We start from the raw sequence: 27,687 nt of genomic DNA, 5'->3' as shown, positions 1-27,687 counted from the left end.
TCTCCTCTTCTTTCCATGCAAAAGTTACATTTTTAGAAAAAATTTATATATAGCTAGGAAAGAAAGAAGAAGAAAAAAATGAGAGGAAAAAGGAAAATAAGAAGAGGAAGAAAGGAGAAGAAGGGGAGAGGAAGAAGAGGAGAAATAAAGAAGAAGAAGAAAAAAGAAGAAAAAGAAGAGGAGAAGAAGAAAGGAATAGAGGAGTTTTCTCTTCTTCTCCTCTATTTCTTTCTTCTTCTCCTCTTTTTTTCTTCTTTTTTTTCTTCGATCTTCTCCTCTATTAATATCTTCTTCTCCTCTTTTTATTTCTTCTCTATCTTCTTATTTTTTATCGTATATGTCGTTGTTGATATACCCCGTGTCTCGATAACTTCAACACGAGGGGGGGTTCGACCTACCCTCTCCCCGATAATATTATTTTCCCATGTATGTATGCAAAAGTTACATTTTTTGAAAAGTTTATATATCTAGCTAGGAAAGGAAGAAGAAGAAAAAGAATGAGAGGAAAAAGGAAAATAAGAAGAGGAAGAAAAGAGAAGAAGAGGAGAAATAAATAAGAAGAAGAAAAAAGAAGAAAAAGAAGAGGAGAAGAATAAAGGAATAGAGGAGAAGAAGAGAAAATAGAATATTCTATTTTCTCTTCTCCTCTATTTCTTTCATCTTCTCCTTTTTTTCTTTTTTTTTCTTTGATCTTCTCCTCTTTTTATTTCTTCTTCGTCTTCTTATTTTTTATCGGATATGTCGTTGTCGATATACCACGTGTCCCGTTAACTTCAACACGAAGGGGGGTGGGTTCGACCTACCCCCTCCCCGATAATATTTTTTTCCCATGTATGTATGCAAAAGTTACATTTTTAGAAAAGTTTTATATATCTAGCTAGGAAAGGAAGAAGAAGAAAAAGAATGAGAGAAAAAAGGAAATAAGAAGAGGAAGAAAGGAGAAGAAGAGGAGAGGAAGAAGAGGAGAAATAAAGAAGAAGAGGAAAAAAGAAGAAAAAGAAGAGGAGAAGAAGAAAGGAATAGAGGAGAAGAAGAAAAAATATATTTTTTCTTCTTCTCCTCTTTTTCTTCTTCTTTTTTCTTCTTCAATCTTCTCCTCTATTAATATCTTCTTCTCCTCTTTTTATTTCTTCTTCGTCTTCTTATTTTTTATCGGATATGTCGTTGTCGATATACTCCGTGTCCCGATAACTTCAACACGAGGGGGGTTCGACCTACCCCCTCCCCGATAAGAAGAGACCCGCCGCCGCTCCGGCTGCTCCGGCGCGTCTTAGTCCTTCTCCTCCACCTCGTAAGCAAGGAAAGAAGACAGCCGCAGCCGCTCCATCTGCTCTGCCGGCGTCTAGCAGTACAGCCAGAGGCGGGAGGCAATACAGATTCGGTCCTTCTCTGAAGACTCCAGAGAAGTTACCATACGAGAGGACCCCGAAGGAGAACGCCGACATCGCGCGAGCCGAAGTGAGGAATTTCTTTGAAGGGGTGAAAGCAAAGAAACATCCACCTCCGGAGGAGAAGGTAGATCCGGTGAAAGCAAAGCGCACTCTGGCTGCCCTGAAAAAACCAGCAAAGTCTCCGCCGAAAGGCAACTATGAGCGCATTATTGAAAAGTCATTTGTCGAAGTGGAGCGGTCGGGAAGTACTGTCAGTGATCAAAGGTTAAAAGAACGATGAGCTGGGAAAAAAATTGCCCAGCTCGGCGAACAAGCGAACCAATCGTGCCCCCCGCTCAAGGTGCCTACTAATGATCCGAGGATGGTGCCCGGTTATAGCAATCTTGGAGATTACCTGCCCGACGATGTACATTATGAGTTCTTGGAGGTGGAGGAACACAAATACGAGTACGGGAAGCCTCTCGTCAAAGATGAAAGATCTCTAACAACGATGATGCGAAGATTCCATGATTGATACATGAAAACCTGCAGAGAGTCTGGGGGGAGGAATACTTTGACGCTGAGAGTTAGAGAGGAGCATGACCTCGTTGGAATTGAACTGTTGAATGTTCCATTTGAGGAGTTCTTCCAGTTTTTCAATCAAAAGGTCCTCGATAAAGCAACGATCACTTGCTACTGTCTGTAAGTAGTACTACTTCTGTCATTAAGTCTCTCTATATAGGTCAACTCTTTCATTGCATGTATTTATAATTATCCTCACTATATTATGCAGATTGAAGATCGCCGAATTGAATAAAAGACAAATCGGTGATATTGGGTTCATTAACACAAATCTCATAGATGCAACTGAGGTTAAATATCGTGCCGAAGATACCGAGGCCAACTTGCTATGATCGTTGGTAATAAATGAGAACAAAGATATAATACTCTTTCCTTACAACTTCAAGTGAGTGTTACTGTCTTGTGCATATTCGGTTTCCCTTATTAGTCCAGGTTATAATAATGTAATTGATGAGTTATGCATGCGTGCACAGATTCCACTATATTCTCCTAAAGATTAAGCTTGAGCAAGGACTAGTAACCGTCTTAGACCCGAGACGAAAAAAATCCCCAGGACTATGCGGACATGACTCAAATGCTCGAGAAGTAAGTTAAATCCATCATTATCCACCATATCAGCAACTTTGTTCATTTCCTGATATCAAGTAATTGTTTTCTTTGTCTGGCAGGGTTTGGAGAAAATTCACCAAAAAAGCTCTGGGCTGCCGAAGAAGCTGCAATTTAGACACCCGAAAGTAAGTACTATAGTAACATGTTCCGCGCATCTCCTAATGATTCAAGCGCTAGTTTCATCAATACCATTTGGCATGCTTGCTTATCAGTTTGATTAACCTCTATTTCTTGTAAAGTGGTTGTGGCAGGAACAAGGGAATGATTTTTGTGGATACTACGTTTGCGAGTCCATCCGCCACACGACCTGTGAACGAGTGTACTCCATGAACAATATGAACTGCGTAAATAATAATATTCACAATTTTATTTTATTACCATCATTTGTGTTGAGTTTCATTTATTCATATATATATATATATATATATGTATGTATGTATTGACCCCCTTCTTCAAATTAGATCTTTCGGATGCGGGATGAACTCCTAGCACCACATCATATGCGAGCAATTCAAGAGGAATTGGCGGCATTCTTCCTTGACCATGTGATCGCTGAAGACAGAGAATACTATGTAGATCCTGTGTTCGTATATAATTAGGAGATTATATTGTAAGAGATAATTATTGTATATATGTAGCCGGTAGTGACGGATAGATATACGAGAACTTGTTGTTCGACCAATCTCTCGGAGAAGGAGAGGTGATCGATATCACTTCTCTCTGTATGCATACTATGTGGATCTTCTGTTTCCTTCATTTGCTTACTAGCTAGCTAGCGTGTCTAGTCCTCTCTATACGTATATAGTATGTAGCGTCGACCAAGCACAGACATAAGAGAGGACACTTCTCTCTATTAATTAGCTAGCTAACACAATATATGAAACACCTAAATTAACCTCCCAAAACCCCCAACCCCCTTTCAAAAAAAAACAAAAACCTCAGCCCCTGAAATGCTGACGCGTGGATGCCTATTGGTCCCGGTTGGTGCCACCAACCGGGACCAAAGGCAAAAAAAAACCTCAGCCCCTGAAATGCTAACGCGTGGATGTCTTGGTTCCGGTTGGTGCCACCAACCGGGACCAAAGGCCCTCCTGCTTGGACTCAGCGCACTGGCCACGTGGAGGCCCATCTGTTCCGATTCCTGTTTGAACCAGGACTAAAGGGCCAGGGCATTAGTAACGACCCTTTAGTCCCGGTTCAAAAATCGGGACAAAAGGCCCTTACCAACCGAGACAGAAGACCCTTTTTCTACTAGTGAACGTCACTGGTCGGCGAGGGCCTTTGTGAATCTTTTGTGTTTAAAATGCCACATATATTTTTCAATCCTGATTTTTTTCCGTTTTCTCACATGGCAGTTTTATTTTCTGTAGCATGGCATCTTTAAGAGGATGTCGTTTTTATTAACGAGAGATGGCGTTTTCTGTTTTTGTGACATGGTAGTTTTATTAGTAAAAGTATGCCATTTTTATTAAAATAGGGTATCATTTTTATTATTGAGAGATGACATTTTTATTTTTCATGGCATGGCAGTTTAGTACTAAGCACATGTCACTTTTATTAACAACTGGATGGCATTTTATCAATAATAGGATGGCATTTTAATTATTGATAGGATGACATTTTATTATTATAAATAGGATGACATTTTTTAATGTTTGTGAGAATGGCATTTTTTATTTTAGTGTCATGACAGTTTTTTTGGACTTATCCAGATAAAACTTATACTATCAAGAGGATGACAACTTTATAAAGTAGCAGTCATTTTTTTAAAGCATGGCATTTTCTCAATTTATAAATTTGTGCTTATCTTTTTTGTTCATGGCATTTTTATCTCAAGGATAAGAGTTTTAAAGTTTAGCGTGGCAATTTTTATTTTATAGTTCATACAACTTTTTTTAATCATACTCATTTTATATTTATAAAATTAGAGAGATGATTTTTTTATAAAGTAGCATGGCATGTTTTGTAAGTTAGAGCATGGCAATTAAAGCCTTTTTCATTAATGGCATTTATTCAAAAAAAGTTAAATGGGCCTCTTGACAAAACAGGGGTCACGCTGGAGGAAGCAACATGCAAACTACTCCCTCCGTCCGGGTGTATAAGTCATTCGCGTAGTTCTAGGTCATCAATTTAAGGAATTAAATATGTGTTATATGTCATGAAAAGTATACCACTAGATTTCCACACGGATGTAGTTTTTAAATATATATTTTTTGTCACATATAATACATATTTAGATAGTTAAATTATCGACCTAGAACTACGCGAATGACTTATACACCGGGACGGAGGTAGTACGTGATACGTTTGTCGAAGGGCGCCTCGACGAGCTTCATTGGAGGGCGGCCCTCAGCTGACGTTACCCAAATATTAGGGTCCTGGAAATTTGGCTCGTCTTTTCTTAGTTAAGTGACGTTTTTAGCAACAAATCTTTCGTTACGTTTGTCTACTTCTCTAAAGTCGATATGGTACGTGTGTATGTGTTTTTTTGCTAGATTCGTGTACGTAGTATCTCACGAAAAAGGTCTCTCTCCTCTTTAGATTATAAAGCAACGATCAACCAATACAACAAGCTTGCTGGAGCGGCAGCACAAACGAGTCCAAAAGAAAAAAGAGAGAAAGAAAAAAGAAAGAAAGAAGAAAGAAACAAATGTCGATGCCGGCAGCTCAACTAAGCGAAGATGGCCGACACCCACTGCACCCTCCGGAGAAGTACCACCACCCATCAAGTACTCCGAAGTCTCGCGTACCAAGCAACACCTTCATGAAGGAATGCGACGACGACGCCGCTGCTGTCCGGACAAGTCCTAGGGTTTCCCTCGGTACATGGATGGCAGTGGGGAAGGGGTATCACCGACGCCTCTCAGGAGGGTCCGGCAACGCCCACGGGCGCAGCCGCGCCGGTGGCGAACGAGCTGCCAGAGATTTCTCCTGTCCCGAACCACCACCGTCACCCACACAATCGGAAGCGCGCCGCCCAATATGCCGCCCACCAGCCTGTGCCACCACGGACACCGCACCATCTTCACCTTCTCACTGAGGCCACCAATACGAGACCTGGAGGTAGGACGAGGAGACACCGGACTCGATGATAACCGCAACGCAGCCGACAGGAGGGAACCACCTCCACCGCCGTGCGGAGCCGACCGGACATATCAACAGGGACTTGCAAGGCCGCCACAGGCCCGGCCAGACCCCAACGGGTCTGGACAGTCCCTGCAGCCACGCTGCAACACGCCAGCCGCTGGAGCCATCACCACCACAGCCACGGCCACCTAGCCTCACCACCAGGGAGCAACGCCGTCGTGCCCTGGGCCACAGGCCTGCCCCAGCCCAGATGGGACCCGAAAGAGCCCAGATCTGGCCGAGCAGGCATCACCGACCAGCCACCCACCGCGCCACCCCGCAGCCAACGGCCACACCGCCCCATCAAGAGCACCCGAGGTCAGCAGAGCACCACTGCTGGGCCCCATCGTCGTCGGCCGAGCAGCACCGTGCCGGGCAAGAGAGAGCCCCGACTCTCCCTCCAGGCGCGCGGGGAAGGGACATCCGCCGGCGCCGGCGCCACCCGGGCACGCCGGAGGCCGCTGCCGGCAGCGGCAAAGGGAGAAGGAGAGGATGGGGGTCGAGACGGGGAGGACGGCAGGGGCGCTCCACGGCCTCGGGGGCCGACGTGAGCGCAGGGGGAGGGGAAGGAGGGGGGAGAGGGAGGCGAGCTGGGGGAGGGGGGCGCCGGCGGATGGGGGCGAGGGAGGTTGACGGCGGCGGGGAGGAACCCTAGCTCGACATCACTCCGCCTCGACTCCGCCCGCTTGTCACGTCCTGATCTGAGAGATTTGGAGATGAGAGGAGGGGAACGAGAGGAGGAAGAGAGAACAGGTTAGGTGAGAGCGAGGAGAGCAAGGCGAGGGGAAAGTAGCTCAATACTTTTCTTCATGCCCTCTCATCAAATCGTTCGAGTACAAGTAGGCCACAGTTGGCATCACACACACGCCAACACTTGGCTTCACACACACGCAACACTTGGTGACGGTCCCAGCCTCCAGCTCGGTGATGGCTTGGTCGTTGCAAGTGCACTTGCACTGGATCAGTCCGCTGCAGGCTGATCTGCAAGCGTGACATTTTCCCCTTCTCGCGCAGGTTGATCGTCGTCTGCCCAAAGGGGTGCATTTGGATAGCGCTGCCGTAGCACATAGTAGTCTTCCCAGGTCGTGGCAGGCGGCGGCATGGCGCTCCATTGTACCTGAATCTGGACCACCGGGGCATCTCCCTTCTTCATCATGCGGTGATCCAGAATGGCAACCGGAACGCGGTCTGCGGCCGTGAGGTCAGGTATCTTGGGAAGCTCGGCGTAGACTGGGGAGTAGTCGGGGACGAACGGCTTGAGCTGCGAGACGTGGAAAACAGGGTGGATGCGGCTGTCTGGCGGCAATTGCATACGATATGCCAGAGTGCCCACGTGCTCCGTGACCATGAAGGGGCCGAAGAACTTGTATGCCATCTTACGGCAAGGACGGTTGGCGACGGAGGACTGGGCGTATGGCTGGAGCTTGAGGAGAACTTGCTCGCCCACATCGAAGGCGCGCTCGGCGCGGTGGTGATCCGCTTGCTTCTTGAATCTTGCCTGGGCGTGTGCGAGCTGGGCGCGCAACAACTCCGTGTGTGCCGCCCAGTCGATTTTGTCAAGCGGTGCATTTGCGGGTAAGTTAGTGTTGACCACTAGCATGTCGCCGAGGTTGGGCTTCCTGCCGTACAGTGCCTTGAACGGGGAGCAGTTGAGGGAGGCATGGTGTGAGGAGTTGTACCAGAACTCCGCTGCGGTGAGCCACCGGCACCATTGCTTGGGGGTGTCGTGGACAGAGCACTGCAAGTACATCTCCAAGCACTGATTGACACGCTCCGTCTGGCCGTCCGTCTGGGGGTGGTATGCCGTGGAGTACAGGAGTTTGGTGCCCGCAGCGTTGAGGATCTCCCGCCACATCGCGCTGGTGAATACCTTGTCGCGGTCGGAGACGATGGAGTGCGGTACGCCATGGAGACGGATGACATTGTCCCAGAAGGATCTGGCGACCTGAGCGGCGTTGAAGGGGTGGCAGAGGGGGACGAAGTGGGCGTACTTGGTGAGAAGGTCGACGACGACCATGATCGCGTCGTAGCCATCGGACTTGGGCAGCCCTTCGACGAAATCCATCGTGAGCTCCTTGATACGTCTCCAACGTATCTATAATTTTTGATTGCTCCATGCTATATTATCTACTGTTTTGAATGTTTATGGGCTTTATTATACACTTTTATATCATTTTTGGGACTAACCTATTAACCCAGAGCCCAGTGCTAGTTTCTGTTTTTACCCTGTTTTAGGGTTTTGAAGAAAAGGAAAACCAAACGGAGTCCAATTGACCTGAAACTCCACGAAACTCATTTTTGGAAGGAAAGAAGCCCAGAAGACTTGGAGTGCATGTTGGGGGATCTGCGAGGAGGTCACGAGGCAGGGAGCGCGCCCACCCCCCCTGGGCGTGCCCTCCACCCTCGTGAGCCCCTCGTGGCCCCCCTGACGTACTTCTTCCGCCTATATATCTCCATATACCCTAAAAACATCCGTGAGCACAATAGATTGGGAGTTCCACCGCCAGAAGCCTCTGTAGCCACCGAAAGCCAATCTAGACCCGTTCTGGCACCCTGCCGGAGGGGGCAATCCCTCTCCGGTGGCCATCTTCATCATCCCGGTGCTCTCCATGACGAGGAGGGAGTAGTTCTCCCTCGGGGCTGAGGGTATGTACCAGTAGCTATGTGTTTGATCTCTCTCTCTCTCGTGTTCTTGAGGTGATACGATCTTGATGTATTGCGAGCTTTGCTATTATAGTTGGATCCTATGATGTTTTCTCCCCCCTCTACTCTCTTGTAATGAATTGAGTTTCCCCTTTGAAGTTATCTTATCGGATTGAGTCTTTAAAGATTTGAGAACACTTGATGTATGTCTTGCCGTGGATATCTGCGGTGACAATGGGATATCACGTGATTCACTTGATGTATGTTTTGGTGACCAACTTGCGGGTTCCGCCCATGAACCTATGCATAGGGGTTGGCACACATTTTCATCGTGATTCTTCAGTAGAACTTTGGGGCACTCTTTGAGGTCCTATGTGTTGGTTGAATAGATGAATCTGAGATTGTGTGATGCATATCGTATAATCATACCCACGGATACTTGAGGTGACATTGGAGTATCTAGGTGACATTAGGGTTTTGGTTGATTTGTGTCTTAAGGTGTTATTCTAGTACGAACTCTAGGGCTGTTTGTGACACTTATAGGAATAGCCCAACGGATTGATTGAAAAGAATAACTTTGAGGTGGTTTCGTACCCTACCATAATCTCTTCGTTCGTTCTCTGTTATTAGTGACTTTGGAGTGACTCTTTATTGCATGTTGAGGGATAGTTTTATGATCCAATTATGTTAGTATTGTTGAGAGGACTTACACTAGTGAAAGTATGAACCCTAGGCCTTGTTTCCTAGCATTGCAATACCGTTTACGCACACTTTTATCATTAGTTACCTTGCTGTTTTTATTATTTCAGATTATAAATACCTTTATCTACTATCCATATACCACTTGTTTCACCATCTCTTCGCCGAACTAGTGCACCTATACAATTTACCATTGTATTGGGTGTGTTGGGGACACAAGAGACTCTTTGTTATTTGGTTGCAGGGTTGCTTGAGAGAGACCATCTTCATCCTACGCCTCCTACGGATTGATAAACCTTAGGTCATCTATTTGAGGGAAATTTGCTGCTGTCCTACAAACCTCTGCACTTGGAGGCCCAACAATGTCTACAAGAAGAAGGTTGTGTAGTAGACATCACTCCTGCCATGGCTCTTGCGGAATTGGGAGTGGTTGTAACTTGCCGGCCGGGTGCGTCTGCTCGTGCATCGCGTGCTGGGAAATGCTGCACTGCCGGAAAAAATCTTCAATGGCGCGCTTCAGTCTGGTCTAGGCGAAGAGCTTGCGCACCCTGTGGTAGGTGGCAGTGGCGCCGGAGTGGCCGCCGATGGCGCTGTGGTGCAGCGCGGCGATGAGTTTCGTCTGGAGCGTGGTGTGGGCGCCGATCCACAACCGTCCCCGCTGCCTAATCACACCTTGCTGAAGGGAGCGGCCCTGGTCGTCGGTATCGCAGAGCGCAAGCTTGGCGAGCAGTTCTTGCACGTCGGCGTCCGTCTCGTACGAGTTGACCACTTCCTGTAGCCACTGTGGCTGGCACACTGAGAGCGCGTCGAGGGACAGTAAGTGCCCCACGCGGGAGAGCGCATCGGCCGCGCCGTTGTCCATGCCCTTCTTGTAGCGGAACATGAACTGGAGCCCCACCATCTTGGACATCACCTTGCACTGCAGATCCGTGACCAGCTGTTGATTGCCCAAGGAACACAAGCTCTTGTGGTCGGTGACGATTTCGAACGGGGCGCGCTGGAGGTATGTGCGCCACTTGTCGATTGCCATCATCACGGCGAGGAATTCCTTCTCGTAAGCCGATAGTTTCTGATTCCGCACGCCCAGCGCCTTGCTCAAGTATGCGATCGGGTGGTCGTCCTGCGTCAGTATGGTGCCAATGCCGGTGTCGCACGCGTCGGTCTCGATGGCGAATGGGCGCTTGAAGTCTGGGAGTGCTAGGACGGGCGTGCTCACCATCGCCTTCTTCAACATCTCGAATGCTATTTGCGCTTGGTCATCCCAGAGGAATCCCTTCTTGGTGAGGAGGCGCGTCAGGGGCTTCGCGATGATGCCGTAGTGCGGCACGAACTTGTGGTAGTAGTCTGTGAGGCCGAGGAAGCCGCGGAGCTCGGTGGGCGTCGTAGGCACGGGCCAGGCACTCATGGCGCTAGTCTTGCTGGAGTCAGTGGCGACGCCATTCTTGGAGATGACATGCCCGAGGTACTCGATCTCCTGTTGTGCAAACGAGCAATTGGAGGCCTTGGCGTAGAGTTGATGCGCCCGTAGCAGTTCCAGCACCGTGCGCAAGTGTTCTTCGTGTTCCTGTAAATCGATACTGAAGACCATAATGTCATCGAGGAATATAATGATGAACTTGCGGACGTGCCGACCGAAAATCGAGTTTATGAGGCACTGGAAGGTTGCCGGCGCATTGCAGAGGCCGAACGACATCACTCTGAAGTGGTAGTGGCCGTGGTGTGTTTTGAATGCCGTTTTTTCTTCGTCTTCTTATCTCATGCGTATCTGATGGTAGCCCGCTCGCAGATCAATCTTGGAGAAATATGCAGCTCCACCCAGCTCATCGAGCAGCTCGTCGACCACCAGCAGGGGAAACTTGTTCTTCACTGTAGCCGTGTTCAGGCGTCTGAAATTCACACAGAATCGCCATGAGTCGTCCTTCTTCTTGACCAGCAACACGTGTGCAGCATATGGGCTCAGGCTGTGAGCAATAACACCTGATTGCAGCATCTCTTGGACCTGCTTTTCGATCTCGTCTTTTTGTGCTGGTGAGTAGCGGTAGGGCCTGGTGTTGATCGGAGTTGTGCCCAGCTCCAGGTTGATCGCATGGTCGTACTGCCGTTTGGGAGGCAGTACTTTGGGTTCAGCAAACACGTCTGCATATTCAGACAGAAGTTTCTGAATGTTGGGTGGAGGTGCAGGTTCAGGTTTGTCGGTTCTTTCAACTGTAACCAGAGCCGCGGTCCAAATGTCATTGCACACTTCCATGCGATGCAACTCGTAAACATCCAGTTCAGCTATGGGGGGAAGATATGAAGTTCTGACGCCTTGTAAATGCACTTGTTTCCCTTCTGTCTTGAATGCAATGGTCTTCTCCTGCCAGTGTCAGTTCATGGGGCTGTGAGCGGCCAGCCAGTCGATGCCCAACACCCCATCGTAAGCGCTGAGTGACAGCACCCACAGATTAGTGTGGAAAGTGTGGTCGGGCACTTGCCATTCCAATCCTCTTACCAGTTGATTGCAAAGCAGTCGTTGACCGTTGGCGACGCACACTGAAACTGGTGGTAAGTTCTCTGTCGGAACTTGCAGTCGGGCGAGGAAAGTTTCACTGATGAAACTGTGTGTGCTTCTTGAATCCACCAAGAGTAACATGATCTGATCCCCCACTTGTGCTCGTAGGCGAATTGTAGAGGGAGTTTCTTCGCCTGACAGAGCCTGGTGCGATAGTGAGCAGCATTCTGGCTCCTGTGCTGCCGGTGGATCAAGTAACTGAAGTGCGTGAACGGTGTCATCAGACAAAATTTCGCCGAAATCACCCACTTCGATCATCAGAATCTGGCCAGTGCGTTTGCACTGATGCTCCCTCGAATATTTGTCCCCACAGCGAAAACAGAGGCCATTCACTCTTCTGAATTCGCGCAACTGGCGCTCCCGTGCGTATTCATCTCCCCCTTGCTTGGGTACGGCTGCAGTGCGAGCTGGAACAGAGATTGCTGCTGCTGCAGGTGGCGGTGGGCGGTCGACTGGTGTGATGCGCGGACGCTGGAAGCACTACTTCTCCAGTTCTTCTTCCTGAATGCGAGCGAACACGGCTGCGTGAGTGATGCTGGTTGGTGCTTGCAGTCGCACTCCCAGTCGCAGCTCATCTTTGAGGTCGATCAGGAACTGAGAGATGAAAACTTGGAGCTCAGGGTTGGGTCCAGGGCCAGCAAATGGTACATTGCGGTCTCAAATTGCTGCCTATATTCCTGCACACTGCCTGTCTGGCGTAACTGAACAAAGTGATGCATCTGAACCTCGAATTCTTCTAGACCGAATTCCTCTTGCACCGCAGCTCTGAATGCTTGCCACGAGATGCCAGGGTGTGTCTGCCGGTAGGCCTGGAGCCACATCGCGGCCAGGCCGTCCATGTACAACGCTACGGTGGTGACCCAGCTGTGTTGAGGCACTCGGTATAGCTCGAAGTAGGTGATGCAGTGGTCCACCCAGATGCGAGGGGCGTCGCCGTCAAACCACGGAAAATCATGCTTCGGCGGCTTGATGTAGTGGTCGCCGTGGCGGTCGAGCTCCGAGGACGACGGTGATCGCGCGGTGAGCAACGGTGGCCCGTGGTTGACGAGTCGGGCGAACGGAAGCTGGGACGCGCCATCCGTGTAGAGAGGTAGCGGCGGCGGACGAGTCGGTGGTGGTGGTGGCAGAGGTGGTGGAGGGTGCGCGGAGGAGTCCGCGGTGGCTGTGACCCCTGATGGAGATGCGCCTCCGGAGATGGTCGCCGCGGGATCGACGGTCGGCGCAGCCTTGCGGCCCTCGTCCACGTCGGCTTGCGTGAGGTCGATCTGCTTGGAGAGGAGCTTGATCTTGGCAGAGACCTAGTCATTGTAGGTGATCTGTGCCTGGTGGCGCTCGTCGGCGGTCTTCTGGTTGGCGTCGAGGCGGCGGATGACGGACTCGAGCAAGCTCTGCAGCTTGTCCGTGGTCTCCGACATGGCGTCGAGCACGCGGCGGGCCTGCGCCGAGGGCTTGGATGGTGGTGCCGTGGTTTCGCTAGATCAGATCGAACCCCGGGCAGGATTTTGTGCGAGCTCGCCGGAGCGGCGCGCACCTGACCCGGTGGATGTTATCGATCGATCGGGGCCAACGGCGGTGGTGGGGAAAATTTTGGCTCTGAATACCAGATTGTCACGTCCCGATCTGAGAGATTTGGAGATGAGAGTAGGGGAACGGGAGGAGGAAGAGAGAACGGGTTAGGTGAGAGCGAGGAGAGCAAGGCGAGGGGAAAGTAGCTCAATACTTTTCTTCATGCCCTCTCATCAATCGTTCGGGTACAAGTAGGCCACAATTGACGTCACACACACGCAAACACTTGGCTTCACACACACGCAACACTTGGTGACGGGCCCAGCCTCCAGCTCGGCGATGATTTGGTCGTTGCAAGTGCACTTGCACTGGATCAGTCCGCTGCAGGCTGATCTGCAGGCGTGACGCCGCTCTAGTTTTGCTGGCTTCTTCTTGTACGTATCTACTGTATAATCAGCACACACGCCTCTAATACCCCGTCATATTCCAGTAATACTAAATGTCCATCTCATATTAACCGACGCGGCTGTAGAACTCCAAAAAAAAAAACCCACACACAAAAAACTAACCTAGAAATAGAGAATCAAGCATTAGAAATCCTCGAGGCAAATAAATCTGTAAGAAAAATGCTGGATTGCCTGATGAGTTTATGACATCTGTCTATGAAATAAAAAAGACATCTATCTATGAAACTTGTCAGTCCCCAAGTATGCTAGTACTATTTTAAGTTACGTGATAGATTTAAGAGAAGATTCTTTTATCAACCACCTGAATGCCCCAGAAAGAAAGACCGTAAAAATGAGATGAAGAAAAGACTGGAAAATATATTTTTCCAGCCTCGCGTTTTTATTTTTGAGCATCCTTTTCCAGCCTCGCGTGTGTAGCCTTTCACGCGGCCTGGTGGTGTCTCGGGCTCTCGGCTCGACCTTCCCGCTCGCGAACGGCGTCCATGTCATCCTACCTCTCCCGCTCAGCCCAAACTCTCTTGCTCGCCACCGCCTCCGCCTTGCTTGCCAGTCCTCCCCCGGCGGTGCTGTTTGTCTCGTCCTATGCACGATGTGCGGCTGTTGGTGCGCGTGCCGCTTCCGTGTTCGGGAGCGCGGACGAGGTGTTCGACGGAATGCTCCTGCGGGTCGGGACTACAGCTGGCCTCGTAGCCTTGCAGGTAAGGCTTGCTCTGTTCCTCTGTTCATTATTGCAAATTACAATGGCGTCTGAGATCGATTAATACAAGGACTAGCAGACATCGGTGCTTGCCCAACTTCACTGTCAGAATAACTGAAGGTAGGTGGGTGACAGAGAAAGAGAACGGCTAGCAATCAATAGAATTAAGTGGCCCAAGAAATTCATTGGTACTATGTCCTTTCTACGACTTGTCTGATCTAATGATTCGTGTTTTCCACACACAGCTGTCTCTTTACGATCGAGTACACTGATAGAACTACAGTGATGATACTAGTCAGCTACTTCTTCCTTCTTTATTTCGTATATCAGTTTTGTCTTACGTCAAACATTTTAAAGTTTAACTCGGTGCTAAATATATAGACCTGCCTTGCGGGCAGCGTTTTTAGCTTCCAACAACAACAATATGCTCTTGGATGATAGTAAAATCATGATTAGAATTTAGAAGTAGTACCAGAAACATACAGCGGGGGCATATTTTTTGAACAACGATTGGGCAGCCATATGGTCGTTGCCCAAGGGCGGCCTTCCGACCTCACTACCAAAATTATATTTTCGTGCTTGTCACAACTACGAGGAGTTAAAATGTTAAGGCCCGCAAGTAAACAGGAACCATTCTAATAATCGGATCATACTCCTATTAAGTGAAGGTAGGTGTGTATGAGAGAGAATAGGGAGGTTAGCAATCAATAGAATAGAGTGGCCCAAGACACTATTTATGTCCTCTACAAATTGTCCCATCCAATAATTCATATTTTCCACCGACAATTGCCTGCCTCTTTATGATCGTCCACGATCACTAGAGCATCTTTAGTCCTTCCTCTAAAAATTTGTAACTCTGTAAATACTGTTTTATAGGAGTTAAAGATCATCTAACCCTTCTCCTAAAATATTTACGGAGTTAAGAGCATGCAACCCTTCCCCTAATATTTGAGGCCGAGGATGCCGAGTGGGAGGATGAGTAGATGGAGGTGGATCGTCGAGGAGTCCCATCACCTCGCCATGCGCCGACGCCACGGCGAGGGCCACCTACACGACGAAGGTGAAGGAGGCCGATGAGTTATACTCTTATAGCCTTTTATTGAGATTATTTTTTCGAGAAAACGCAAATGGCCTTTGCGTTTCATTGCATTGGAAAGATAGGGAATTTACATCCCCCTAGGAGGCAGATTTACACAGTTGTCGGATGATCAGTGGACATACCATGATGATGGCAAAACGACCCTAAGCCCTTGAGATTATTTGAGGCCAGGTATATAGGGCCTAATAGTTATTTTGAGGTTTACTTTAACCATCAATAAGATTAATAATATATGCATGTAAGCAAGCTTATAGCCTCTTATTTTACTCTTATTATAGCCCGCTTAAATCATTTTACTGCGTTTGCTCTTCCTTCCTTGCCGCTATAGGGTGGGTGGTGACTATCAATTGGGTGGGCCAATTTGTCCCAACCAACGATTCATGTTTTCACAAGAGAGTGAAAACTCCACCGATCACACGGCCTCTATGTAAAAGCAATGTCTGGCCAGGATCATGTACATCTGCAGACCACTGATGAGTGATGAGATCAGATGACTCGTCACAGTCGCGCCACCGCGTGCTTAGTAGGAAAGACAATTATTGCTTAGCTCGTCCCTAGCCATTGGTTTGGGTTGGGTTAACTTTGAAGTAGATCTACCATTGCTTCAGTTGATTGGGCTGGATAGAGTTAACTCGAGGTCCCTGCCCAGGGTCTATATAAATCCCATCTCCCATATCTCCCCTGCGCCTACACACATTTCATCCCTCTCTACTCCAATACTCCGGCCATGTCTCTGCACATCCACCAGCTCTGCATCTGCTAGCAAAAAAAGTAAGCTCCACAAAAGAAGAGAAAACGACCACTCTGCATTCCTCCGTCGAAGCTCGTCGCCTTGGTGGCAGGAGGTTCGTATCAGTAATTCAGCACGCACATCTTTCGTCAAGTTTATGCTCCTTCAGGCTAGTCCTCCTCTTGCAACAAACAATTGACATCACCTGTACCTACTGCAGGTGACTTATTAACTGCATCTGCATCACCATGGACTTCGCCGTGGACGCGGCGCTGTGGGTGGTTGGCAAAGCGCTGGCACCCGTCACGGACGGCCTGCTGGAGTCATGTGCGGCCAGCACCGAGCTTGGCCGCAACATCGACGCCCTCAAGATGCAACTCCTCTACGCACAAGGGATGCTCGACAACGCGCAGGGTAGGGACATCCGCAGCCCTGCGCTCAAGGAGCTTCTGCACAAGCTGCGGGAGCTGGCGTACTGTGCCGACGACGCGCTCGATGAGCTCGACTACTTCCGCATCCAGGACGCACTTGACGGCACATACCATGCCGCCAATTTGGATTCCCAGAGCTGCGTTGACAGGATCGCCATCAATGCTCACCACACCGCCAAGGCTGCGGCCAATAATCTCAAGTGCTCATCATCCTCTACCCGGGCTGATCCCGACGATCAGGAAGATGGTGGCAAACGAGGATGCCTCTCTGTCGTTGGCTCGTGTGGGGAGCATGAGATCAGCTCCTCACGACCGCCACCCACCACCCAGGGAGTCCAGGAGGTTGATGGCGGATGCATGCCTAATGTCGTCTCTTGTGCTCGCACCGCTGCACAAACTATCGGTAAACACTTTCCGTGCTACTCTTTCCCGTCTGTCTGCGATGATGATGCGGACACCGTCATGGTGAAATCCTCCAATATGACAGGGAGTGGACATCAATATGTGCTACAAGGAGATCACGCCATGCAAACACGAAAACTGAAGTTTGATCGGGTCGTAATTTCTACAAAAATACTGGAAATAATAGAGCAGTTGAAACTTCTGTGTGCTATGGTCTCCACCATTCTCAATCTAGAACTACTTGGCTCCACACGTATCCCCCCTGCCCAAGACATTACTATGAACCGACCCAAAACCACCCCAAATATTATAGAGCCTGAGTTGTATGGGAGGAATGACCAGAAAAAGGAAATCATTGATGACATTACAAATGGTAAATATTGTACCAATGAACTTACCGTAGTTCCACTTGTTGGTCCAGGAGGTATTGGGAAGACAACACTCACGCAACACATATTTGCAGAACTGGAGGGTTCTTTCCAAGTTTCAGTTTGGATATGTGTATCTCTAGATTTTAATGCAGATAGGTTGACGCAAGAGATTGTGAAAAAGATCCCTGAAGTGAATGATGAAAAGGCTAATGCTACCAATCAACAGCTAATTGTACAAAGATTAAAATCTAAGCGGCTTTTACTTGTTTTAGATGATGTGTGGACATACCACGAGGATGAGTGGAAAAAATTATTAGCTCCATTAAGTCATACGGGGGGAGAAAAGGGTAATGTGGTTATAGTCACTACACGGATTCCAAAGGTAGCAAGTATGGTCACCACAACTAACTCTTCAATTGACGTCGGACGTCTAAGTCATGAGGATACTAGGTCTTTCTTCGAAGTATGTGTATTTGGTGACCAACGACCATGGGAAGACCATTCTGAATTACGTGATGTTGGGAATAGAATAGTAACAAAATTGAAGGGTTTCCCTCTTGCAGCAAAAACAGTAGGTAGATTGCTAAGAAACCAACTTACTTTGGACCACTGGATAAGAGTTGCAGAAAGTAGAGAATGGGAATTACAGACCAATGACAATGACATTATGCCAGCTCTAAAGCTTAGTTATGATTATCTCCCTTTTCATCTACAACAATGTTTTTTCTATTGTGGGCTGTTTCCAGAAGATTATGAATTTAGTGCCAAAGAGTTGGTTCACTTTTGGACAGGATTAGGCATTTTACGACCACTTGATCAGGCAAAAAGAACTGAAGATATTGCACTAAGCTATTTAAACGACTTGGTAAATCATGGTTTTTTTTAAAATAATAAAAAAGAAAATGGTCCTCATTATGTTATCCATGACCTACTGCATGACTTGGCGGTGACGGTTTCGTCATATGAATGTCTTAGCATATATAGGGGTTGTTTGGATACAGGGAATTAGATGTGAGATTCTAGAAAACGAGTTTTGGGAGGATTTTTAGGAAAACCAGTTTTGGTTAGTTATTCTGTTAAGGTAAGTATACACAATACCTTGTTTGGATGAGAAAAATAGAAAAAACTCGATTTTGAGTTCCTCTCAAAACAATTCATGGAGGCACGGTGCTTCGGGTTGCTCTTGGCACCTACACGCACAGCGGTGGACAACCACACCGGCCAGAGGGTGCGTGGCCATCGCCGGGGCCGCCGGGTGGTCGCGCTGCTCGCCTTATCGTGCTCTGCTTCGTTCGCCGGTGTCACCCATGTTGCCTCAGGTTCCCATCGAAGAGGCACGTACATGCAGCTCACATACGGCTACACGGCCTAAAGCACCATGATTGATTCTCAGGCCGGGCACGCATGTAGCAGTAGCACCTAGCTAGCTGCTGGATTGATTCGCCGGTAACACCAGAGCACAACACACATGCTAGGGAGGCGCGACGACTACGTACAAGCTGGAGCATATGGACGACGACGGTGGTTGTGAAGCGGCCGATGAACACGACGGCCGCCGGCCGAAGTCCGCGTCCGCCATGGAGGCTCAGGGCTAGATGGAGCATCGCAACCTGCTCCGGCTGCCTGGCCGAGATCGGCAGCGATGTCTTTTGGCTTTGTCAAGCTGCCGTCACGGCCGGCGGAGTTTACCATGACCAGCACGTCGGACTTGGTCGATCTCGTGATGCATGTAGAAAACGCGTTTGTATAAAAACGTCAATTAGTGGTTTTTGTATAAACTGGGTTTTTGAGCTTTTGGAAAACTCAGTTTAGTATATCCACGAGTTAGTTAGACGATCCAAACAATGTTTTAGGTTGTTACACCAGAAATCAGGTTTAAGGAAAACTAGTTCTCTATAATCTAGGTATCCAAACAACCCCTTAACTTGCGAACCATACACATTCCTGCATCCGTGCGTCACTTGTCCATCATCGTAGATAATACTGATGTCGAAGATATAACCACTTTTAAAGAATACAACAGTTATTTGAGTGCAGTAGTTAAAAGATTGAAAGCTCAGAACTTACGCACTTTGATGTTGTTTGGTGAATACCATGGAAGCTTTGCCAAAACTTTTAGGGTTTTGTTTAAAAAAGCTAGAGCCTTACACACTATTTTTTTTCTGGATTATCATATTCTGTGGATGATGTGTTGCCGGACTTTTCAGAACTTCTACATCTCCGCTACCTAAGGATCAAATCAGTGCATAATGAGGACATAAGCTTGCCTAGTGTGTTGTTTAGGTCCTATCACTTGGAGGTCATTGGTTTAGAAAATTGGGGTGGCCGCTTTGCTTCAACAAGTCAAATGAGCAACCTGGTAAAACTGCGTCATTTTGTTGTGCCCGAAGATAATCTTGAACTTCACTCTAGCATATTCGAGGTTGGGAAACTAAAATTCCTAGAGGAAGTAAGAAGATTTGAAGTGGGAAAAGAAACTAAGGGTTTTGAATTAAGTCAACTAGGAGAACTGACAGGGCTGGGAGGATCACTTGGCATTTATAATCCTGAAAAGGTACAGAAAAAGGACGAGGCAAATGAACTAAAACTAATACACAAAAAACACTTACACAAGCTAATACTAGAATGGTCTTTTGATAGACCTAACAAGGAGGCAGAACAAGAAGAAAAGGTCATCGAAAGTCTTGTCCCACATAGTAATCTTCAAGACCTATGCATTAGAGGGCATGGAGGTGCTAATTGCCCATCATGGCTGGGCAGGTACCTCTCGGTTGAAAATTTAGAATCGCTTTCTCTGTGCAATGTATCTTGGAGCACGCTTCCCCCTCTTGGGGAGTTGAGGTTTATTGATGACTGTGGTGAAGAGTGTAAGGGTTTTGTCTTAAGCCAACGTTTCCAAATTTTGAGAAGGCTAGAATTAGTTGGGATACCAGGACTAGCAAGATGGATTGGAAATGGCAAATGTCATTTGTTCTCTGTTCTAGAGGTGGTCATCATTGAAGATTGTCCTGAACTGGTGGAGTTGCCATTTTCCCACCCTAGTTGCCATCAAGCGAAGCAAGAGGAGAACATGACTTGGTTTCCGAAACTAATGAAGCTCAAGATTATACGCTGCCCCCAATTGGCGTCATTGCCTCCAATTCCTTGGACCGAAGCGCCATGCTCAGTTGAGATAGAACAAGCAGGATCAGTATTTGAGAAGCTAGTGTACTCCAAGAACTACAAATCGGAATTGAGTTTGCAAGTTAAGGGAAAAGATGGTCAGCATGGCGTGTTGTGGAACGGGTTGGCTTTCCATAATCTAGCTGATCTGAAAGAGCTGCGGGTGGAGAAGTGCCCTCCCCTGCCACTGATTCACCTCCAAAAGCTAAAATCTCTCAAGTCCCTCAAGATGACCGGTATGAGCAACTCGTTGCTGCTGTTTGAAGGTGAAAGATATAATACTGAATGCCCGCTTTCAGTTGAAGAAATAGAGATCGAGCACTGTGGTGCTGATGGAAGGAACTGACACAACTGTTATCTCATTTCCCGAAGCTCACTAAGTTGGAAGTGAGTAGTTGTGAGAAGATAACAGAGATTGGCATGGCGGAGCTTCAGATGGGAGTATTTAACCAAAAACTACCACAATTCACGGAACCGTGACGAAAAACTACCACTTTACGATTTTGTGCGAAAAACTACCGCTTTTTTCCTAAACCGTGGCAAAAAACTACCAAGTCTGAAAAGAGCCCGACTTGGCTCTTTTAAGCGCGTTTCTGACAGAGTTGGCCCACACTTAAGCGGGCTAAAAAAGCAATTGGGTCCCTGTTTTTTTTTTCAAAAAGCAATCCAGTCCTTCCTTCGAAGCCCCGCACGGCGAGGAGGAGAAGGACCCGATTGCTTCCCCAGCCGCTTGCCGCCGGCGGACGGGAACGGCTGCTGCTGCGGCAAGTCCACGTCGTTGTCGAGGCCCGGCGGGAACGGCTGCTGCTGCCGCTCCTGACGTTGTCGTCGCGCCGCCGGCGCCCGTCTCGATGAGCCGGCCGCGGGAAGCGAGAACGGCCAAGACGCCGGTTGACCGCCCCCGCGTGCGGAAGAAGCTCGTCGGCGAGGGCACGACCACGGTGGGAGGCACCGCGGCGGAGGCCAAGCCCGAGGCCAAGAAGGAACGCAACGAGGAGGAGAAGCCGAGGCCCTCTACCGCCGCGACCGAGGTCGCTCTGGGGGCTGTAGAACGTGGGCATCGACAGCAGCAGATCGAGGCGGCGATGGCCTTCACCGGGGGCGGAGAAGATGAAGTATCCGGTGGCGCGACTGCATCTGGAAGAGATGGTGGCGACCTGGAGGCGAGGCGAGCGACCAAGCGGCAGCCTGGGGCCTCCCCGCGGCGCGACCTGCAGGCACGGCGAGCAACCGGGCGGCGGCTGGGGCCTCCCCGCGGCGCCCTTGGCTTCGCCGCAGCGCCACCGGGGCGGCGGCCTAGGGTCTCCCCGAGGCGCATCTGGGCCGGCAGTACTCCAGCGGCGCCTGGCCCCGCCGCGCCCCTGGCCGTGCCCATGGCCGTCTGGCCTCGCCGCGCCCCTGGCTGCACGCCCGTGGCCGCGCGCCTGGCCCCGCCGCGCTCGCCGCGGGCGCCCCACTCCCTGCCCGCGCTCTGGCCGTGTCCACCCGAGCGACGCCGCCGTGGACCACGAGAGGGACTCCGTCGAGCTCCTCCTCGCGCGCCGCTGCATCGAGCGAAAGGACTGGATTGCTTTTTGAAAAAAAAACAGGGACCCAATTGCTTTTTTAGCCCGCTTAAGTGTGGGCCAACTCTGTCAGAAACGCGCTTAAAAGAGTCAAATCGGGCTCTTTTCAGACTTGGTAGTTTTTTGCCACGGTTTAGGAAAAAAGCGGTAGTTTTTCGCACAAAATCGTAAAGTGGTAGTTTTTCGTCACGGTTCCGTGAATTGTGGTAGTTTTTGGTTAAATACTCTTCAGATGGAGATGACGACACCATCATATTTAAGTAATGACATTGAAATTGAGCATGCAAAAGCAGGGCACCATCAGACAAGACGGGAGGAGGTAGAAGATGCAGCAGCAGGAGGAGGTCTACTGCTCCTGCCTCGGCAACTACAGGAGTTGGTCATCTCTGGTTGCAGAGAGCTGCGGTTACTCTCCGATTCACTTGTCAAGGACAGCACACACGGAGGAGGGCTCCAGAGTCTTTGCTCCCTCCAATCGTTGCGCATATATGATTGCCCCAGGTTCCTCTCGTCCTATTCATCCTCCGCCGCATCTTGTTTCCCCTTCCCGACCTCCCTGCAACAACTCATGCTGGAGGGCGTGGAGAGCATGGAGACGCTGGCTCCCCTCTCAAATCTCATCTCTCTCACCGCTTTATTCGTGCGTAATTGTGGGGATCTAAGAGGCGAGGGCTTATGGCCTCTCGTCGCCCAGGGCCGACTCACAGGATTACTCGTCACTGAAACCCCCCAATTCTTCACTGGTTCTGAGCCCTCACGGCCACATGACCAAGAGATTCCTTTCTCTTCATCCAAACTCCAACATCTCTGGACAGATGACTTGGCAGGAGTCCTTACCGCGCCCATATGCACACTCCTCTCTTCCTCCCTCACCAAATTAATTTTGTATGCCAACAAAGAGGTGGAGCGCTTCACAGAGAAGCAAGAGGAGGCCCTTCACCTCCTCAATTCCCTCCAGGAACTCAACTTTTGGAAGTGTTGGAAGCTGCAGCGCCTCCCTGCAGGGCTAACCAAGCTTGCCAGCCTCAAGATATTACACATTTGGGGGTGTCCAGCCATCCAATTGCTGTCCAAGGACGGACTACCAAGCTCTCTGCAAGAATTAGAGATCAGAGACTGTCCTGCCATCAAATCTCTGCCCAAGGACGGCCTGCCAAGTTCACTGCGGAAATTACAAGTTTCTAATGGCATCAGCAAGGAGCTTAAAAAGCAGTGCCGCAAGTTAAAAGGAACCATTCCAATAATCATAGACTACAACAACGACGACTACTAACCCAAGGTAACAGACATTTGATGGCTTGTACTCATTCCACACTTTCCCACCCTCAAATTTATGTTAATTTCCATAATTAATCTCGTAATTAAGCATCAGAGTAGTTGCCTTTTTGTTTGCTTCACCGTAGTGCCATCAAAATAACCCACTTGTTTTAATCTTCTGAATGCGCAGGGATCTTCTTTGATTTGTACATTCTTCTAGCCTAGCCTTGTAGATCCAGTTCTTTCTGCATCCAAACACAGTTCAAAGAGTATACTTCTCTGTACAACTAATCCAAGGTAACAAACAATTCCTTCTCTGTACTTGTCCCACAAATTTCCATTGCTTTTCCTAGTTAGCCCCAAAGGCACCAGAGCCATTCTCCTTTTGTTTACTTCGCTGCAGCTATTGTCTTGCAATCTGTCTGAATAACCCACTTGTTTTAATCTTTTGTACATGCAGAGGTCTTCTTGGACTTGTATATTCTTCTAGCCTAGCCTTGTTTGTTGTTCCAGTTCTCTCTCTATCCAAGAACAGAAGGTTCCAGATTATAGCACCCATCCATTACTAAACTGGTTAGTATATGAATAACCGTCCCAACTATTCCCATACATCACTTCATGCACCTGTTTGCACATTTAACCAGTATAGTTTGTTGTGCTTTGTCTTGTTATTTTTGGTTACCTTGGAAGTTTTGCCTTCATGGATTGTCGCATTTTGAGGTTTTCTACTTACTGTCGAAACTAAACAATACTTCTTTGCTTGTATCCATGCCCAACCACCACCAGTTTCCATTGCTTTTCCCTGATCCCACGCACGTCACAAATTTCCATTTTATCAGTTTCGTTTACAGCATAATCTGAAAAAATATGTGTTTCGATCTACCATGCAGGCCTCTGCCATGGAGTTGTAAAAGTTCTTCTATCCTTAAAGTTTTTGCATACACGTACAGTTCGGACGCCATGGCCCTGGGTGGTATCACCTACATAAATATGGTATGTGCATATATGTAAAAAACACAGCTTACCCTGTGGAAAACTAATCCACGGTAACCCATACATAAGAGTTATTTTGGTTTAGTTTCGATTACGTGTCCGCATAATCTGAACAATGTATGCTATCTTTCAATCTACTTTGCAGGGATCTGTCTTGGAGTTGTTCATTCTTATGGACTTGGAGAATTCTCTTGTTCTTGTCACAAAAACAGAAAAAAAAAACAGGAAAGGGAAAAGAGGCAAAAAAAATAAAAAAAATGAGAAGAAAAAAAAAGAAAAAAAGAAAAAGGAAAAGAAGGGAAAAAGAAAGAAATAAAAAATAAATAAAAAAAGAGAGAGTAAAGCTCTCCATCTGGTCACTATTCGCACATGTTCGTGACTTCTTGATAGGTGTTTGTCCAGTTGTTTTATGTTCTTTCAGTAAAAAGTTAGAAATATTAATTGTGTAGGTTGATTGCCTGATATTTGTGTTACATATTTGGAAATCAATATGGCAGAAGTAGCTCCCAGCAAAAGGATAAAGGAAACAAAAAATTGTAAGGGAAAGAATACAAATCCATTATATGGGTTTTGTGTGGTATCTTTATGAAAGATGGTTGTATGATTCTTTTATGCTTTTTAGGAATTGGGAGAAATATTAACTGACTAGAATTAGTTGCCTAATAGTTGTATCACTAATTTAGAGAGGGAGGAGTACAGGAGCAGGTCTGAATAGTGAAGGTATAGCTCCCCTTTGTGCTGGATTAAAAAAATATAGAGTGGGCGAAATACAGGAGCATGTCCGAAGACTGAAGGTATAGCTCCGGTTTGTGATGCATTATTGAAGTATGCACCCTGCACTATGGTATAGTGAGGTTAATACAGGTATGTTCTAGTTACAAAATCTAAAAAATGCAGTAAGATGCATGGCTGAAAAATATGTGAATAATTGACACTACCTTATTTTGTAGATCAATCTCCTAGGAAGAGAAGTAGGGGCCCAAGCTTTGTTTGGTTCAAGCAGTTTTTTGCCGCTGCACCAGCCACACAAAAATGCACTCCGTAGATGCAGGGTCATTGTTCCAAGCATTTCTGTTCTAATGCCAGAATTATTCTTGATCTGTAAGGTGCACACCCGTGATTATACCTAGATATTGATTTACAGGGAAATCCTCCCCCTTGTGGTATTCTTAATGACTTGCTTGATTTTGTTGTTTCTTAGCTGCAGTGAACCAAACTCTTCTTCACCTTAGACTAGTTGACTCATCAACCAGTAACTGCTGTGATGGATATCCAATCTGTCCAATCCCGTTCACGTTCACACGGTATGTTGTGTGTTGTAGTCTGATAATATTTTGTTCACTTAATATCAGGTTGCAATATATCCACCTTGGCAGAATGGTGCGGAATACTTACAATTTTACTTGGTACATTTGTCAGCAGATGTAACATGGAGGGTACTGGCAAAATGATCAGCATTTTCTTCAGAAAGGAAAATGATGGCCATCTGACACACAAAAAGGGCAAAAGGAAAAAAAAGGAAAAGAAAAGGAAAAAAAAGGAAGAATAAATTATGGAAGAAAACTCTCCATCGACCCACTGTTTGCACACTGGATAGAGAAGTGCAGAAGTCGAAGAGGATTGGCGACGGCCCCCTTCCTCCTCCACCAAACCCCAGACCGATTCACCATGTCATGATGGTGTCGGGAGGCGACGGTGATGAGTGATGGTGGCGGCGGAGGGCATGTGATTGATAGCAATGATGCTGGTTACTTCTCATGGAGGACGCGGCAGGGGCTGTGGAGGAGCATAATGACATCCCTAGTTTGATTGGAGCATTCTCTCTGTTTGGTATGCCATACCTGAAGAAGTTGCTGCTGATGCAACTTGTATCTCCTATCCTTTCTAGACTGGTTAGTATATGCATAAGTTTCCCTACTCCCATATTCGCATTACTGTTTAGGAATTTAATTGGTAGTTTGTTGTTCTGAGTCTAGTTGTTTTAGTTACTTGCACAATTTCCTTGTGTGTTTTGAGTTGTTCTTACTGTTGAAATTTAGCAAATACTTCCTTGTTTGTATCCATCTCCAACTCCACCAGTTTCAATTGCTTTTTCCGGATGCCACACTGGGGGTAGATAGTCATTTTTTTTCTCTTACCACACAATCTTAATAATGTGTGTTTTGATGTATTATGCAGAGGCCTCTGCCAACTTGTAAACTCTTCAATACTTGAAGAACTCCCGGCATTCACCCACTGTTTGGACGCCATGGCCTTGGGCGGTATCTCCTCCCTGTACATAAATACGGTATGTATATGTAAGAACACACTTTTACCCTTTGTAAAATTAATACATGCTTCTCCTAAAGCCAGGCGTCAAGTCATTTTGGTTTTTATTGGAGGACCTGTTAACGCATAATCTGAATTGTCCTTGTTATATTTTAATCTACTTTGCAGGGATCTGTATTGGAGTTGTACACTATCATAGCCCGGGAGAACTATCTCCATTCTTCTTACAAAAAAAAGGGGGAAATGTGAAAAGAAAGAAAGAAAGAAAGAAAGAAAGAAAGGAAAGGGGAAAAAGAGAAAAAAATGTGAAAAAGAGAAAGAAAGAACAATAAAAAGGAAAAGGAAAAAAGAACAAAAAATGTGAAAAAAGAGAAAGAACAGGGAGGGAACGGAAGTAAAAAAGAAGAGGAAAACCTTCATTCATTCACCATTCGAATGTGTGGTGTATCAAAGGTGGTTGTGCAGTTGTTTTAGGTTATTTCAGGAGAAAAGTAGAAATATTAATAGCGTAGGATTGTTCACCCAGTAGGTGTGATACAAATTTGGAAATCAAGATGGCACTAATAGCTCCCATCAAAATAAAGGAGGCAAAAAGAAAAAATGAGTAAAGAAAAATCTTCATCCATTCTGTGGGTTTTGTGTGGTATCTATACAAAAGGTGGTTGCATAATTGTCTTATGTTCTTTCAAGAAAATCTAGAGAGTGTTGATGTACTAGGATTGGTTGCATGAGATAGTCATGTCACAAATTTAGAGAGGGGAGGGAATACAGGAGCAAGTCTCAAGGTCTAGCTCCCATTTGTGTTGGATCAGTGAAGTGTGCGGCTTGCGGCATGTTAAATTGGAGTTGGAGTTAAGAAAGGTATGTGCTAGTTACAAATTGGAAAAATCCATTCAGATGCATGACTGAAAATTTATCAGTGATTCACACTACCTTATTTTGTAGATCAATCTCCTTGGATTGTCTGGTAGATGGGGTTTCATTTGTTCTAGGATTACTTTTGAACTGCAAGGTGCACACTCGTGATTATACTGAGATGTTAGTTTATCTTGCAAATCCTTTTTGACATTCTTAATGACCTGATTTCTATTTGTCCTCGACTGCAGTGAGCAAAACCTATATTCAGCTTAGACTAGTTAAGTCATTCACCAGGAATTGC

The 27,687-nt window shown here is 47.3% G+C and overlaps 2 pseudogenes across 1 annotated transcript; one reads left to right on the top strand and one right to left on the bottom strand.

Moving 5' to 3' along the window:
* Window positions 1–9,555: 9,555 nt before the first annotated feature.
* Window positions 9,556–14,037, bottom strand: LOC123152312 (uncharacterized; annotated as a pseudogene).
* LOC123038452 (putative disease resistance protein RGA3) lies at window positions 13,999–26,889 on the top strand (annotated as a pseudogene). The gene is made up of 13 exons (XR_006417887.1): window positions 13,999–16,194; window positions 16,300–18,267; window positions 19,202–20,886; window positions 22,249–23,289; window positions 23,458–23,564; window positions 23,728–23,840; window positions 24,158–24,260; window positions 24,406–25,124; window positions 25,211–25,366; window positions 25,462–25,564; window positions 25,683–26,152; window positions 26,439–26,547; window positions 26,697–26,889. The product of XR_006417887.1 is annotated as a putative disease resistance protein RGA3 (transcript).
* The last annotated feature ends 798 nt before the right edge of the window (window positions 26,890–27,687 follow it).

This window comes from Triticum aestivum, chromosome 1A, assembly GCF_018294505.1.
Source record: "Triticum aestivum cultivar Chinese Spring chromosome 1A, IWGSC CS RefSeq v2.1, whole genome shotgun sequence".
Taxonomy (NCBI): Eukaryota; Viridiplantae; Streptophyta; class Magnoliopsida; order Poales; family Poaceae; genus Triticum; species Triticum aestivum.
Note: the sequence above shows the minus strand (reverse complement) of the source record. Positions and strands in the feature narration are given on the sequence as shown.